This window comes from Cottoperca gobio, chromosome 14 (genome assembly GCF_900634415.1).
Source record: "Cottoperca gobio chromosome 14, fCotGob3.1, whole genome shotgun sequence".
In the NCBI taxonomy this organism is placed as follows: domain Eukaryota; kingdom Metazoa; phylum Chordata; class Actinopteri; order Perciformes; family Bovichtidae; genus Cottoperca; species Cottoperca gobio.
This window is the reverse complement of record NC_041368.1, coordinates 5,278,621-5,297,373: the sequence shown is the minus strand read 5'-3', so window position 1 is coordinate 5,297,373 and position 18,753 is coordinate 5,278,621. Positions and strand designations below refer to the sequence as shown.

At 39.1% G+C, this 18,753-nt stretch overlaps 1 long non-coding RNA gene across 1 annotated transcript; it reads left to right on the top strand.

Moving 5' to 3' along the window:
• Window positions 1-388: 388 nt before the first annotated feature.
• On the top strand, window positions 389-3,708 carry LOC115019257 (uncharacterized). Its single transcript, XR_003833452.1, has 2 exons — window positions 389-509; window positions 2,763-3,708. It is a non-coding gene; the product is annotated as an uncharacterized LOC115019257 (long non-coding RNA).
• Window positions 3,709-18,753: the final 15,045 nt, after the last annotated feature.

The window sequence follows — 18,753 nt, the reverse complement described above, 5'->3', positions numbered from 1 at the left end:
AGCTTTGACAGCTTTGTTAAAAATAGTTTAGCAATTGTACCCTATATAGGCCTATATTTGAACTACAAATACACAGAACAAGCAATACAATAACCAGGTCAAAATTTAATCGTATGGTCTGCATAAAGAAGAATTTGCTGGTTATACTCATTGCCGGTGTCTGAGGCACTTAACCATCCTCAGGTGGTCAATGTAAATGAGTTAAGGCAGACATGGAGATCCGCTTCAAGGACCTCCTGGACCTCGATGTTCCCATCTGGGTGGTGCAGCCCTTTCAGGCAGACATAAACAAATGGCTATCCAGGAGCATCTTATCGACATTCAATGCGACGATGAGGCCCAGGCTACTTTCCTCACATCTGGCTGGGGCAGCATGTGGGTCAAACATCTGATGTATCCTACACGGCCTCAGGTATCCCAAGATTCATTGCGCGCCCAGAGAAAAAGATTCTGACGAAAAATACCGCACCTCGACCCAGCAGTAGCGGCAAATGGATATACTTTTAAATGTAAGTATTGGGTTTCAACTCACTCAAATAGCTAACGATACAAATGTTATAAAATCAAAGGACCTTAAAACATAATTCTTCGCTGAAATGATAGGTTAAGTTACAGGACGTTAGTGCCGATGCTAGTTAAGCTAGCTGCTCAATAGCTGTTAGGAGCGGCTGCTTGGCCGACCTAAGTTAGCCTTTTAAAGTAGAACTTTTAAGACCTTAACTTTCAAACCTAAGAGTTTTAAATGTTGATTTATATTTTACATAGATTGTGGCGATTGTATAGATAATGTATACTTCGTATTACCTGCTTGGTTTTAAAAAGTCCAGTGCAATCGTTCGGATTGATTATACATATTTTATTATATCTATTTTCCAGTACCCTCAGACTTGTTCCTTTGTTGGCTGCTCGTTTTCCATTGGAACACTTAAGTGTGCAAATTGTGTCGCATTTCTGAGGCTGCTGTGTTTAACAGCAATTAAACTTTTAATGTCTGACCCATTTCTGATTGGCTGCAGTCTATGACACCAATTAAAGTTTGAATCTCAAACTTCTTACCGTTGCATTTAACACTCCTGAATAACATTTCTATTTACATGGCTTTTTTTTGCTCCCTGGGTACATGGCATATCAGGGAAATTGAAGGTAAAAACAACAACAACATCCCAAAAATAAATGTTTTTGATAGGGGGGCAGTAAGGGACCTGGATAATGGATAGGGGGGCGCTGGCCCAAAAAAGGTTGAGAACCACTGCTCTAGTTAGTTCACTGTAAGTCGCTCTAGATGAGAGCATCTGCTAAATGACCTGTAATGTTATGTAATGAAAAAAGGAAACATCATCTATAAATCATAGAATATGACCAGCACCCTTTTCACAGGGGATCTGTGTGTCTTTTAAGGTTTTTAACTGTAGTCCTTTGACCTGTTTCTGTTAAAGAGGTTTTCTTTTCTCTAATGCCTGCTTTGGCATTGTCCAGATACTGTATGAGCATGAATCCAGCCATTGTGGTAAAAAGAGGTTAATGTACTACGGCTGTGAGAGCTCTATCCTGTGGCCTGTAATTGTATTATTGCACTATAAAATTGTCAGTGGAATTGTGCCGCCCCAGCAAGACATTGGAGCCAAGTCTGTGGAGGGAGGTTAACTTGACGTATAAATTGTTACCTGCCAAGATGAATAGAGCTCGCCAGAGAGCAGATGAGGAGAGCAGTGACCTGACAATGCTTCTGACAGACTCCGTATATCCCCCGTCATCTTTCTGCCTTCCTTTTTCTGTTCATGGTGCCAGCTGCTGCTTCCTCTGATGTCTTACTGGAGCTGCCAGAAATTCAATGGGAGTGCTGTCCTGTCCTGTATCCATGCATGTTTGTGTGTTTGTGTGTACATGCAGACACAGAAGAGTAATTTACGGTTTTCAACTGTCTATTCACTTGGGTTATTATTTAGGACATTTATACTATGAAATACTAATTCAGAATGATATGAGTGCATATAGTTTTCTTAAGCAATGTCCACACCTTAAATTAGTAAAAAGACTCCGGTGCATATGTATGTCATTCGATTGGTAATTGCTCTTGAAGCATTTTGGACAGTGAAAGTGTAATTTATTGGTATGTGGGTGTGTATATATATATATGTGTATGTATATATATATATATATATGTGTATGTGTATGTATATATATATGTGTATATATATATATATACATATATATATATATATATACATATATATATATATATATATATATATATATATATATATATATATATATGTATATATATATGTATGTATATATATATATGTATATATATGTATATGTATGTGTGTGTGTGTGTGTGTGTGTGTAAAGTGTATTAGTTAAATAAAGTTTACACGTTGGACAACTCTGTGACAAGCAATCCCTCTCATCTGTTTCTGTCAGCCTTTGGTTAACAAATTGGTTACATCACAGTGGCATTTATTTCCAACTGAAACCAATTAATCAATCTTTTGTTGACAAACGAGCTGGACAGCAATTCAGACAGCTATTTATTGAGATACATTTTGCTCACTAAGGCAGAATTGGGACCCATTTAGTATGTCAACACTTTACTGGAACGGTCTAGAGTTCAACTATATTGATGCACTTTTATCACATTTTTCCATTCTCATTGTGTATCTTGTACATTTGTTTTATTGTATTTTAATGACATTTTGCACATCCAACCTCAGCATATGCATTACCTTATCCACTCATCCTTTCTTCTTCCATTCCTTCAGCGGCGGCTAACACAGCCCCTTCAGCTTCACATGCCCTCTCACAGCAACAACTACCAACACTGACATCCAGTTAGCTCTATGCTAAGTCCTACTCAACAACCACAAACTTCCATGCGTCATTCACCTTCTGGATGACTTCCTCACCGTCACACCATCATCCTCACCACCATTGTAGGGTCTCACCACCTTCAAGTGCGACTTCCACATTCCCCTTCCCCCCAAGAAGACAGGAGGACACAGTGCATCCATTGAATTCCTCGGCATCACCCTAGATTCTCTTATCTTGCCAGCCTGCCTCCTGACCGAGAAACTCCACCACATCTCAACGTACATTTCAAACTACCTCTGTGCCCTCCGATGTACAAAGCGCCAGCTTCTCTCACTGTTCGGTTACCTGAACTTTGCCATCTGTGTCCTCCTTCAAGGTCGATGAAGCACGAAGCTCATCAAGACGTACACCCAGTCTGAGTCTCGACCCCGGGTTCCAGATGCTCCAGCCACACCACAACCCTTTTCTGCCTCGTTTATCGCCCTCAGACCGACCTTTTTCATCCCTCTCCTCGACCACTATCATCCCACCGAACACGATCCTCACCCCATCATCTCAAGAATACCACCCTTACCCAACCTTTCCTGAATCCTCTAGCCATTCAGAATAAACTACTTTATATGGTACAAATGCCGCGGTCTTTGTTAGTGAACTCACAAGTTTATGATTACAGTTGATGTGCCTGTCAAGAAGATAACAGATGTTAAACAGAATAGTGTAGATTATTTTGTTTGTAGGCCTACCTTTTAAATAAAACACAGTAGATTTCCACAATAAGGAGACTGATATCAAAAAGAAAATATTGGATTAACCTGCAAAGCTGTTTTGGTTAACGATTTTACTGACATTATAAGTTTTTGTAAGTTAATAATAATTAAAATGACAACATTATATATATGAAGCGTCAACTTTCTAATACCTTATTTGTATGAATCAGAAAAGCCTATAGCTCACCAAGGTCAACAGTTTCATCCCAGTTTGTGTCAATCTTATAGAAGAGGACAAGGAGGTGTTTGTTATTCACAGTACTGATAACTGCTTCAGTCCTACACAAAGCTCCTCAAGGCAGAAGTTATTTCCTCAGCAATGTATTGCTTTAAATGTATCATGTGATTATAATGTCATAACAGCGGATAAGAGGTCCACATTTTTCACAAAACCATAATATCATAAGTGGGAGTTTATTTATTTTGGGATAGTATTCTTTAACCTAATTTCTTCCAGAAAAGTAGGCAATAATGATATATTGTTATTGGGGTAGAACCACGAGGCTATTGTTCCGGTGATGAAAGGTACTGCACTACCTTGTTCTGAGTGTAGAGGCTAAGCCAGGGGTGGGCAATTAATTTTTACAAGGGGCCACATGAGAAACCCGAGCTGTGTTGGAGGGCCAAATCAACAATAAATTGAACTTAATTCTGCTCAATATTAATTTTCTCCCATTGTAAAAAGCAATACATTATATATTTTGATTAGCTGCGACTGGTAATCAAAAAGAATAAGGATCTTCTCTTCCAATAAATATATGAAATTGTGGAGTGGGTCAAATAGGAAAATAGTCCTAGAGAAGTAATAAAGGGTAAAAACAATCATTACATCAGTATTTTTATTTTAACATGTTAATCTTCACAAACCAATACTGAAAAGGTGTTTTACAGTATGTTAAAGATAAGCAATGAATCAACTTATACAAAAAGCAATAAGTGCTTTTCATGTTTTTCAGTTCACTTTACTTGTTCAGTGAGAAACATCCAGTCTGTCTTGGGCTTGAACAAGTGCACTGAAATCTGGTTGAATGTCTGAGGTGGATATATGCAGGACAGCTGACAGCTGATCATCAGTGATAGAGGATCTGTATCTGGATCTGTTGAACTTCATCACTGAGAATGTCTGTTCACATATGTAGGTAGATCCAAAGAGGACCACAATCTTCTGAGCATGTCTCCTCATGTGTGGAAAGTTCTCCTCTTTCAGGGAAGAGTAAAACTCAGGCAGTGACACTGACCCAAAGTGCTCTGACAGAAGTGTGTCAGACTGCAGGTCAATGAGTTCAAGCTGAACATCACTGGGTGCAGTCATCCACATTGCCTGACAGCAGCGTGGTAGCCTATGTCACGATGTCCAGTCTCATTTTCCTCCAAAAGTGCAACAAACTGTCTGATTCAATGCTCTTGCCCTGATGAAGTTAACTATTTTAGTTACAACATCAACAAAATGGTTAATTTTTAGAACTGACTTACACAACACTTCCTGATGTATAACACAATGCAAAAAATACAATTTCTGTTCAGGGTTCATTTCTGTCACTTTATACTGCATTCTCTTCAAAAGTCCAACATTTTCCCCCGTCAGATTTTAACAACCATCCGTTGTCATGCCTGCCAGCTTGTCCCAATTCAGTCCCAACTTGTCCACACGTGCATTTACCTCCGTGAACACATCACTCCCTGTTGTTGTCCCTTTCATTGACTGCATGGCTGCCAGCTCCTCCGTGATTTGGAAGTCCTTAGTTATCCCAAGTAGGAAGATGAGTAGTTGGGCAGTGTCACTCACGTACATCGCAGCTCTCATCAAAAGCCAAGGAAAAAGAAAGTCAAAGTTGACCGCTTTGTTCTGCAGCTCCAGATTTCTCAATCCTCCTCGTTACAGTGCGTCAGGGGCACATTCTCAAATGCCTCCCTTTTCTCCGGACATGAGTGCTGCAGAACCACCAAACACTCCTTGATAAACTCTCCGTCAGAAAACGGTTTACTTTTTCTAGCGATTTTGTGGGATAAGACATAACTTGTGTTGACAGCTGCATCTCTGGATGTGCAATGTTTTGTAAAAAGTCCTTGTTGGTTTTGCAGTTTAGCTAGCAAAGCACCCGACTGCTTTTCCCGCTCTTCATCAGACAAGTTCTTAAACGGCGACTCAAATTGTAATCCTTGAACACAGCGACCTGTGCATCACAAACTAAGCACACGGCTTTACCTTTGACTTCTGTAAATAAATACTTAGTAGTCCATGTCTTCTTGAAAACGCGGCATTCTGTATCAATCTTTCTTATTTTGGCGTGAGCGGACATTTTGAGGGTTAGCCGGCCAGCATTACTTGTAGCTGTTCACGCGAAAGAAAGAAAGAAAAACGGCACCCTTTTCAAAATAATAGCAACACAGTTAGAAAGTTATTTACACCATGCACGCAATACAATGGTGTTGCTTTTATTTTGAAAAGGGTGCTGTTAAAGTTTTTTTTTCATATGTTATAATTTATGATTGTCCTCACGCGGGCCAAAGGGCCGGATGTGGCCCGCGGGCCGTACAATGCCCAGGTCTGGGCTAAGACAACGCTTTAAGCCACTGAGATGCCGCTTTACTGTTGACATGTATGACGTACTGATTACCATGTCTGATAAAAGTCCAATACAAAGGTTTCTAGTTGAACACTCAGTCCGTTTATTTTCCTGTTGAACTTTTCATAACTAAGCTACTGCAGCAGAGACGCTGCCTGAGCGTGCGTTTACCAGCGGAACACCTGCAGAGACAAACATTGGACATTCTATATCAGAAGCTCTAATTGGCTCCTACACTGAGTGCGCTGGAAGTTTTCACCAGCTAGTATATATATAATTATTTTAAAAAGCTCTTATGATAATGATAAATGACTTTGTAAGTATTGTGTAGCTTCACTGCTCCACTGTAGTTTCTGCCTTTAAACTGAAAAGGACAATGTGTCCCTTTCTCCTGCTTTGGTGCCCATTACTGTGTCCTGCATCAGTCTCTTGTTTGACGACCACTTTCTTTTAAACCTGATGTCTCTCTTACATGAACTCATTGACCTGTCAGCAATTTGACCTGTCAGCAATATTAAAGATCCAGACCTATTGGGAGGTAACGGACCTGACTTAGGTGTTAAGACTTGTGGGCAGCCTCCAAATGCTGTGCTTGACACAGATATCATCCATGTTTAGCACTTTAATGTAGAATATAGTCATTGAAGTTATGTATGTTGTAACTGACACAGAAGGCCTTCTCCTCATGAAACTTACTCATACTGCATATTCCTATTAAAGTCATAAGGGAAAGCAACACTCTGAATGGTTTTTATGACACAACTTCCACTAGTGGAAACAGAGCGACCTGCTGGAGTAAGTATATATAATTGATCAAGGATTATAAAAAAAAATGTTTTATAGACATTTCATTTAGATTGACTTTACATTTGATTTCTTAATGACATTTGACATCTACCACTTCATTCCTTATTACATCTAAATACATCTGGATCATACTAGGCCCAGATAAACATGTAACACCTGTTTCACACTTCAAGTCTATCCTAAAACAAAAAGTGACATGCCCATACAGTATGTATTATTAAATTGATTGCTGGTTGCTTTATTCTATATGAAATTCCTTTTTTATGCTTCCATGGACACTGTTCCCTGGCTGATAGTACAGCAAAGAGGGAAATTGGTACTACTGATTGGTAGTACTGACTCAGGGTCCTACGCAATATGAGAAAGTATAGATTTTAATTTTAGTTAAGTTTTTCATGGTCTCGATGAGTATGGACAACTATTTGTATTTGGACTATTTCCCCTGTTCTGTTTTCTGAATGTCTAAAAAGTAAATAGCGGAGTGTTTTTCCTGGCGTTTGCAGTCGGCAGCCAGCACAGCCAAAATGTTGACCACTGTGTGAGAGTATGACGTGTGATTGAACGCTCACTCCTACAGAGAGCTGCCTCTACGCTTGTATGTCACAGCCTGGATAACAGCTCTGCCCAAAGTGCAAAATGTTTGATATTGGGAGTTCATCCACAATGGGTAAATGCAAGTTTTCCGGGGGCTGGTTTTACAACCCCAAATATAAAGCCTGGTTGGCTCAGGAATCCAAAGGGGAAAAGAAAGCTAGATGTAAACTTTGTATGAAATTGTTCAACATCTCCAACATGGGGGACAGTTGTACATATAAGAGCTGTACTGAACACCTTTGATGTTCCATTAATAATGTTCACATTTGAATTTTAAATCAACATTTAAATGCTGTGCAGGTTATTTTTTGCAAAAATGTATGCATCAATTGTGTTCAAACACAGTATTTCTGCACAGTTGCAGATAAAGATTTGGATACTCTAACATTATTAGTCAAATATTATTTGTAGAATTAGATTCCAGTGGTGGCCGACTTTATGTTACAGCAGCTTCATCACTCAACATTGATCTTATTGTTCCCATGAAAACCTCCACAAACCACTTTCTGTGTGTTTGTCCTACACCTGGAGGAGAGCAGCAATGACATCAATCACAGCAATTCAATCTATGGTTATATTATTGCAGTTTCCCAGCATCTGTTCTTACTACTTTCTATGAGGAAGGCTCCAACATGGTCCCACAAACATATGTGAATGACTCCGACCTCTTAACGCTGCATTACGTGCTGATGTCACTGAATGTGTTGAAATGACGTGTTGGCACCATGGAAACAATACAAATGGAAAGTCAATTAGGATCCTTTGTCATAATGGACACACCAATTTAAATGACATGATGGTTAGTGGTATGCCACTGTGAGGATGTCAGAGCAGTAACGTCCCCTGATGCATGTTTGAATTAATATTTTCTCTCTTTGATAAAGGATTGTAACATTGAGTCTCTCTTGTCGAACAACATAGTCAGTCTGACGGTAACAGAACATTAGAGCCAACTCACTAAGCAATACTTATAATATGTTGGCATGTTTAGTAGCACAACGCGATCACACATTAGGCTATATATATATATATATATATATATATATATATATATATATATATATATATATATATATATATATATATATCTGTACTATAGCAAACATATCAAAGGCATATCAAGAGACAGTGTTTCACTCTTAGTGCATATATAGGCAAAACAAAACAAGGATTCTGACTCTTAAATAAGATACAATTTGTTATATGCAATCAATGAACTATATTATATTTAATATATGCCGAAAGTGCAGAAAACTCATTCCTCGAGTTTGACACCTGTGCATTATAATAATACAAATATTATTACTGACATATAATATCACAATGCAACCACTCTAAGAACTACAACCTCCAAGTGACCATAACATTGAATCAACAAATCTCTAACTTTTATGACATACTATGCTATGCATTTTTAATGATTATTAAGACATACTATAGCATCACCTTTTATATACTATATACATAGTATACTATCAGTTCTTATGACAAACTATAGGCTACCTGTGACTTATACATTTGAAGTGGATCCATGTTGGATCCTGTCTCGCCAGTAGGGGGCGACAGTGGAGCGTCAGGGAATGACTTTACCCACGGACTGCCAGCTTCTCGTTATTCTGCAGAGAGCGACCTGTCTAAAACACACACTGTCTGTCTCATCATGTGCCCTGTTAAACAGGACATGTGTGTCTGGCTGCTTGTCCTCTGACTCTTTGACTCTTTATGACTTTTTTAAGACATACTCTTCTTTGAATTTCTAATGATTTTTTTATTTTATTGTTTTTATGTAATCAATGTATTTGTACATGTCTACTCCACTTTCATTTCAACAGTTCAAAAATGTTATTCACACATGTGTTGACAACACTTTACAATTACAGTCTCTCTTTTAAACATTCAAACCTGAAAATGTTTGACTGATGAACACTGAATATAACTGGAGAATAAGCCTTATATCTCTTGACAACAAAACCAAACAACTATCGGTTCAAATATTGTAAGTTTTCTTAAATTAAACTGCCAATTTATTAAAACAAGAAAACATCAATTGAAACATAGAAGTAGGATTAAAAAAACTGAACTTGTTAAACTGCTGAAATGATGAAGAACATCCTTTGTGTGTGAATGCAAGACAGCAGAAAAGAAGGATGATAATAATCTCATACTGAGCACACAGCTTTTAAAAGACACGTGATAAAGTTTGGTCTTTATTAAAATACGTTTTCATCAGTGAGGGATGTTTAGGATAATTGTACTATGCTGAGACACATAGTGCATAAAAGATCACCAAATATCTGCTGACTCAATAACTGCAGAGTTCCAAACCATAACCGGAAATGTGTTCTTCTCTATCTGGCAGTCACTAGTTACCTGCCTGACTGTAAAGTTTGGTGGAGGAGGGATACTGCTATGGGGTTGTTTTTCTGGGGTTGGCCTTGGCCCCTTAGTTCCAGTGAAGGGAAATCTGACTGCTTCATCTTACCATCTTAAGTCATTCTGGACAATTGTATGCTTCCAACTTTGTGGAAACAGTTTGGGGAAGAACCTTCTCTGTTCCAGCATGACTGTGCCCCAGTTCACAAAGCAAGGTCCATAAAGGCATGGTGTGATGAGTTTGGTGTGGAAGAACTTGACTGGCCTGCACAGAGCCCTGACCTTAACCCCATTGAACACCTTTGTGATGAACTAGAATGGAGATTGTGAGCCAGGCCCTCTCGTCCAACATCAGTGACTGACCTCACCAATGCTCTTCTGGATGAATGGGCAAACGTTCCCACAGACATGCTCCAAAGTCTTGTAGAAGGCCTTCGCAGAAGAGTGGAAGATGTTAAAGCTGCAAAGGGGGGACTGACTTCATATTAATGCCTATGAATTTGGAATGGGATGTTATAAAAGCTCCTGTAGGTGTAATGTGTAGGTGGCCCGCTCTGTAACTTTACGTGGTCTGCCACTTTGTGGCTGAGTTGCTGTGGTTCCTAAACATTTCCACTTTGCAATAATACCACTTACAGTTGATCGTGGAATATCTAGGAGAGAAGAAATTTCACGTACTGACTTGTTGCAATGGTGGCATCCTGTTACAGAAGCACGTTCAGTGAGCTCTTTAGGACGAGCCATTCTTTCACATGTTTGTGAAGGCAGACTGCATGGCCAGGTGCTTGATGTTATACACCTATGGCAATGGGACTGAATGAAACACATGAATTCAATGATCAAGAGGAGTGGCACAATACTTTTGTACATATAGTGTATCAGCACCAGTGTCTGTGTAGGTCTACAGTATTACTCACATGGAGGGGTTTTTATAGCATTCCATACAGACATAAAATTCAGTGTCACTGTGTGCAGTGGTATCAAATATTACCTCAGGCATTCCACTTATAATGTATGCATCACAAAGACAGAGCTGCAGAGCATCAAAGACCCTGAAGGACAGATTTTATTATCTGATATTTCACACCAGTTTGTTTGGTCACTATTCTCCTTAACATCCAGCAGGTGGTGCTGTATGATAAGTGATGAAAGAAAGCTTAAACTGAGCACAGACGACTGATTCTTTCAGTAGCACACAATATAACTACCCAGCCACCACTGCTGCTAAATGATGAGTGTAAACGATTCATATATTTTTAAGGCTGCTAATTGATTCTCAACAATGGCCAGACGAATTAAGGCCCACACAGTGATGTATTGTGAGATGCAAACACAAGTGTTTCTTCTTATAATTGACTGTCTTTAATCAGCCATCACAAATCATCTGAATTTACTGAAACACATAACTCCATATTAGCTCCAAAGGGAATAAGGTATATATATATATATATATATATACACTGTATATATATATATATATATATATATATATATATATATATATTCAGTATATATATATATATATATATATATATATATATATATATATATATATGTACTGTATATATGTATATACACACATATATATATATACTCTATATATGTATATATATACTGTATATATGTATATATATACTGTATATATGTATATATATATATATATATATATATATATATATATATATATATATATGTACTGTATACTGTATATATGTATATATACACACATATATATATATATATATATATATATATACTGTATATATGTATATACACACATATATATATACACACATATATATATATATACACATATATATACATATATATATATATATATATATATATGTGTATATATATATATGTATAAGTTATTTTTTGTATTACAAGTTTTCTGAAATGTTCTGTTTAAATATGCAAACGAGACATAATTTTACTGAATATGTGCTGATTTGCATACATTTTTGTAGCTTAAATCTGGTTAGAGCCAGGTTCAAAATTCTCGTTTCATGTTTGTCTGTAGTGTCTCTTCCTATTGTCGTGCTGTGCTCTTTGCACATCCTCACGGCATGCAGTCTGTGGGCACACCGATGGCCACCAAGGTGAAACGAATGGTTCCACAGTGACCTCTGTGTGCCTCTGCTTATTCACAACATGCCCTTCCACCTCCCCTGTCCTCCTCTTCAGGCCTGGTAGCCATTTATACTAGTACAATGCCACTGGCACAACTTGTCGTCCTTTTCCTTTTCATCTTAATAGATGGGCTTCTCACCAGACTCCATTGGAGAAAAAAAACGTATCTGCCACAACACGGCCTCTCAATTGTCAATCTGATCGATGTGTGCAGCCTGGATCTAGGCCACTGCATTAGTTGTGGAGGCTCCTAGCCACTCACCATGGATACACATCGCTGCCCACATCTTGTTGCTGTTGTGATGTAATTGTTTTGTTATTGCTGCCCAGACTGGGTATAACACGGTGTCCATTTAAATGTTCATATAGCACTGGTCGGCTTAATGCCCATGACATTTGTTTAATGTCATCGTTGACAGAGACACAATGGAGGTTCCAGCTACAAACAATCTACCTTTATTTGTTAAATAGAGTTTAGTGACATGATACTGAGGAGCTATAATACATTTTGGTTCTGTACTGTTGGCTGATTGTGTGCATTCATCTCAAATTGGAGGTCATATCCAGTGGGGGAGTGTAACTTAGTACATGTGGCTCTTTACTTTTCATGCCACTTTCTACTTCTTCTCCATTACATTTCAGAGGGAAACTCCACTACATCTGACAGCTTTACTTTACAAATGAGGATTTATGCAAAATGAAAATTGCTGCATTTTCTTTGAATTATTTTAAGAAATGTTTTATATTTTTGAGGTTATTTACTGTTGGTTGGACCAAACAAACATTGTGTCACTTTGGGCTTTGTGTGAAATTGTGAGGACATTTCTCACAATTTTCTATTTATTTTACAAACCAAACAATCAATCAATTAATGGAGAACAGATTAGTTCAAAATGAACTCCACCTCAACCAACTACAACAGTAAAATCCTGCTTTTACATTAATACATGAATAGGAGTACATTTCCCTGATTGTACTTACATACTTTATGTGTTTTTATTGTGAGTATTTTGTAGTATTAGTACTTTTATTCAAGTAAAGGATCTGAATACTTCCTCTGCCTATGGTCATGTATTTTACTTTCCATTAATTGAAACCTCACTCCCATAACTTTTAAGCATTTAACAACCACCTATGGCTGTCAGAGTTAAGAAAGCTGTGTGAAGAAGGCACCTCAATCAACTCAAACACGGGTTAAAAAGCTCCTGCGGTCCTTGAGAAGCACCATGATGTTTTGTATTGATAGCATGTAATATCTCAGCAATGGTCCTCCTCTTCCACCACCTTCTCGCTTCTCTCTCTCCTTCTAGCTGGAGGCCAAAAGCCTGGGATGCCATGCCAGTCCTAATAAATCCTCAGCTGAGAGTGGCGGCGGCAGCAGCAGGACTGCATTCTTCAGGAGCCAGCACTTCCCCTAATCTGCCCCGGAGATGGAGCAACAGTTGGCCGGGCCTGTGGGGAAGGAAAAGGAGAAGAGGGGAGGGGGGCTCCCTGGTGACAAGAGCATGATGTGTTTGTAAAAACATCGGGAATGGTGGAATTGGATACGCTCACACTCTCGCACTCCCTTAAGCGGCCTTGTGTTGAGATGCAGAGGCTGATTTTGGCAGGGATGTTCATTTTCTCAGTGTCCTGTGCTTAACACAGAGACAAACAGAAAGCATTACCCTACCTGCCACACGTTTGTTTTTTTCCCATGATGTTCGACACTTTGATCCCATCTGGTGTGTGTGTTTGTGTTGGAGAAAGCATAAGCAAGAAAAGAGAAGAGAGATCTCAGAGGCACTGGACTAGGAAATGTCTTGCAGATGTGTGCAGCAAAGTAACCATTTGTGTCAGCCAAGAGATTTTTGTTGGCGTCATGCAGGGATTGAAGGGTTTCATATACAACATGAAATAGCTGAATTGTATTTGCATCTCTTTATAAGTGCATGCCATTAGCTGACTGAAGGTGATTAACAGACTGATTATGTGACATACCCTGGTCAATAGGCACGGGTTTTATCCAGTTATATAGCTGACACAGCCTGTGCGGTCTTTATAGAGGAGATCAGGACCCCGTGAATGAATTCCTCTCTGCTGGTCTCTAGTTTCAATTGATTGCTTTAATTTGGCCTATAATGAGTAGGATGCGTCCTGCCTACAATTAGTGTATGTGTGTGTATACTTGTGGGCTGTGTTTAATTACTGCAGTAGATGGATACTGTGTGGCCCAGCAGGAGCCTGCAGAAGGATCCAGGACTGCGCTTGGCATCCACAGACACCTCTACCCTCAGTGTGTCAGGGCCAGGACTTACCTTAATGCCTTCCTGTCTAAGGGAAGTAGCCAGATTTTTTTTAACCTTAATATCATGAATCCCAGTGTTTAACCTGGTGAACTAAACTCCGATAGACAAGCGTCTTGAAGTTTGTGAATCGGGTCAAAGTGTGTGTGAGTAGAACATTTCACATATCTTTATCTTTTTGTTTTATACAATTAGACCTCAGCAGCCGAAGATCTGGAATATATTTATCAAAATAAAAAAGAGGAATTGGTGTGATCAAGTAGGAGGTGTGTCCTGCTGGTTCAGTTGGCTACAAACCATAAACTCACGGCGCCATGGATTCAATCCACCACATGTTTAAACACATTTACTCATATAGTTACTAGTTATGCTTTGACTTAAGATTTTTCATAAACACATTATAAGCTTATAAAAATACAACACATTGTTAAAGATTAAACCAGTGGTTTCCAACCTTTTTCTCTTGTGACCCCATGCAAAGAAGCATCTAACTGGTGCCCATTGTCACATGTCAGATATCTATTAGTTGTTAAAAAAGAGAAGTGAATGTGTCAAAAACTAATTGTTCTACAGGTTGTATATAAGTCATTTTAAATATTTTTCAGACAGTAAAACATAGAAATACATTTCAGTCGGTCCTGTGGAGACACAGCCACACCGTGAATACTAATATTACATACAGAAGTTTACATAAAGACACTGCATCTGTTATTGTGATTGTTTGCTCAATTTTGAGTGCATGTAGCAAAACAGGAGGGAGTTTATAGACACCAACAATGACAATTGTGAAACCTGCATCCAGATGGTATGTTACTGAAGGAGCTCATGTCCTCAGCATAATTAGAACAAGATTCACCCCCAGACACCCTCCCTCTGTCTCTCATTTGTCTCCCTATCACTCTGTTTGTATTTAATAAAATCCTGCTTGCTCAATAGTAGAGGAGGCCGGGCGTCTTTCTGGGTGACACCAGCAGCAGCAGCTCCCTTGGGGGATGGTGCTGGTGGGCTTGGTTCTGTGTGTGCCACTGCTGCTATCGGTCTGTAGTGAATGCAAATGAGGCTCTGCTCTCTCTCATATACTCTCCGTGCACTAACTTTATCTCTTACTATCACACTCTCTCCCTCACTGTCTCTCGTCTCATCTATCTCAAGGTCCTGAGGGTGCACACACCCTCCTCCACCTTTTTTAAAATCATGATAACAGGGTGCACTTTATTACACTGTAGGCATGCAGATTACTTGTTAGAGATACAAGATCGTGATCATGCAGATCAGGAATGGTTTTTGACACAATGCCTGACAAGGTTGTAGTAATAGTCCGGCCTGACAATATATAATAATGCATGACACCTTTCCTTGTTTCATCATTGGATCCCAGACAGTGGGGCACTTGCTCCCTGGTTCTAGTTCATCAGGTTGAAGGAGTGAAACGTCATAGGGAGAATGGAACTGTTCCCCGGAGTCCTTGATCGGATTTGAATGCTCGTATTAGCTGTAATCAAGTAGACCTCTCAAGCATGAATAGCCCATCTTAGTATGTGGAAATATATTCAACTTCGGATGATTGTTTATGCCTCATTAATGAGCGACTGTGATTATTTGTTCACAAATCTCCTATCTCCAGTAGGCATAACCTCCACCTCAACTTAATTATGTTCGAGCTGCTTCATGCTAATTTGAAGTGTAAAGCAAGCTTCTTAATGATGTTGTGTGGTTGAAGCTCCTCCAGCAGTAGGATGGATACCATTTGTTTTTCTCAGTCATTAAGCAGATAATCTTATGTTGATTGCCAAAAGCTAATTACAATAGCCAATGCTGGAGTATTCTGCGTAGTGTAGAATAAAACAGCCATACAGGTAAAGCTAAAGAGTTTATTGCAGCGCGGCCCTGCTGTTCCGCTCTCCATATTCTTTTTATGATCCTCATAAATATGACTTATTGTTTCCAGAAGAAAAGGAAACCATATAGCTTTTTTTATTCACTGCAGCTCATCAGCAGCGCAGACTTGATTGACCTTGCATCCAAATGTGTTTTTATAAGATAGCCTACAGGACCTTTGTGCCCAGGGAGACTAAAATAAGAATCATTAAACAACAGTGTAGTCAACTATTTATGACCTGCTCAGATCGTGTGATACAACCTGACACAAGGAAACCATATTGCAGATGAAAAACGTGTTCTTTCTCCAAGCTGCTGGTTATTGAAAGCATATATAATAGTTATCATGAAGTCATGCCACTGTTATATTTTACAGTGTGGATGTTTAAGTGTTACATGGAAGTTAAAAAGATAAGTCAGATTAAAAAGAGACTGTCTAAGGTCCCTCTAGAGGTCTTTATGCCTTTAATGGAGAAAAACTTGTGATTTGATTCGTCAGTTTGAGGCAAAACATATTTTATGCTTCACAAGAAGTTGAGTCGGCTCTAAAATATGATCCTGTCCTTGTACAAAGTTTGTTCCTCCATGCCGTTCTCACAGGCCGGCAAAATGATAGTATTATCAGTGACCTCCAGCCGTACCTGCAGCGGCGATGTATCTCTTTAAAAGCAGGGAGAGGATGCAGCAATGGCCAGCCCTAGTGCATTCAACTCAGTCAAGTTGTGACATCAGTGATAAAATATTCAAATAACAAGTCGAGTCAGTTCTTCTCAAGAATCTGACATGTTATCCTTATTCATTTTTACAAGTTTTTAAGTGTTTAAATGTTTGCACCATTAATGCAGGAGGAAAAGGCTTTTGGTTTTGGTGAAATCAACTTAAAACCATTTGTATGTCAATTACTCACCCCATGTAAACCTTGAATTTGTGAAGAAATCTTTGCTTTTCTGGCATGCCTCTATGGTGAATGAAGAATCCAAAAACGGAGAGTTTGTAGTTATAGTTTGCTGTCGTTGGCCTCCGTTTACTTAAATTCATCTCTGTTTTTTTCTCACTGTAGAGGTATGCGAGAAAAATGTTGTTTTCTTCAAGAATTCAAAGGAACAGAAAACGAGTAATATATATACCAGTGGTCATTTAGTTGATGAAGTGTTCCTTAAAGCCAAATAAAATGTGGTCAGCTATCATTTTTATGTGTTGTCGTGGATTAAATAATGATTTTAAGTCATAAATAGATTCAATCTTTTATTTTTACAGTGTGCAAAAACACTCAGTGTTTCCTGCGATCCTCCTTGAGTGTCTGCGGTTATTTCAGGACATCCACTGGCAGCCATTCACCTTAGGGGAAGTCTTACTAGTCTTATTTTCAACAACTCTCTCTCTTTCTCTTTCTCTTTAACATTCTCTTTGTGTATGTCATCCATTTATCCCCATGTTCCAATCCCTCAATACCATCATAATTGTTGTTTTTGCCCTTGGCCTCAGCCCTGGTGGCAGATATCTCTGAGATAACAGCTTACTCTATCTCTCCTCCTCCGTCCTCAGGGACAAACACAGACTGATGCTCCTGGCCTTGGAAAACACTGGCTAGCAGGACGGTAAAACATTCCTGTTAGTGTAGCGTACCTATGTAAAGGAGTACTTAGTGTATTTATATTGTAAGATTAATCACACTAACTAGAATGGATTTAGTATGCATCCCAGTATCTAAAGCATGAGGGTAATGCTTCCATGCAGGTTAACTGCTTGTGTAAAGGAATGCAGCAATGCACAGCAGCGCTGCACTGCTGTATAAATAGTTTGTGTGTGTTTGCAAATGAGCCCACACAGCAAAAAATTGAACAAAATAGATGTGTGCGTGTGCTTTTGTGAACTTGCACTTGCACCACATGCATTTGTCTTTGCACCTGTGTGCGTGTGCGTGTGCGTGTGCGTGTGCGTGTGCGTGTGCGTGTGCGTGTGAATTGACTTCTCTCGCCCGGCTGTGTTTTTATAAGCTGAATGTTGTTGCCTCGGAGACCTGGCCCTTCCAGCGCCTCCAGCTGTGGGCTTTAACCCAAGTTGCTTTGGGCTGTGTGACCCACCACATCAAACACACACACACACACACACACACACACACACACACACACACACACACACACACACACACACACACACACACACACACACACACACTCATGCATCTCTAAACACACATCTTAAACTCTAATTTATGCTATCACTGCTCTCAATTTACATACATTACCATAGATCATACATGTTTAGGCTGCTTGCAAGGTCAGAGCTGAAACGCTCGCTCCTGTTTAAAAGGGAGGATAACATGTATGATGGCTGCAACAGTATATCCATGATTTATTTAAGAGCTCGTGCCTGGGATTTCTGACACTAGAGATAGAAGTAGCTGTGATATGCATAGACCTTATTACCACATAATTGCAGGGTGCACCAGTGAGGATGTCTCTCTTAGCATAAGAGCCCTTAATGTTAAACAATGGGATGTGTGTTTCCTCAGTGAAGGTATGTAATGGCATGTGA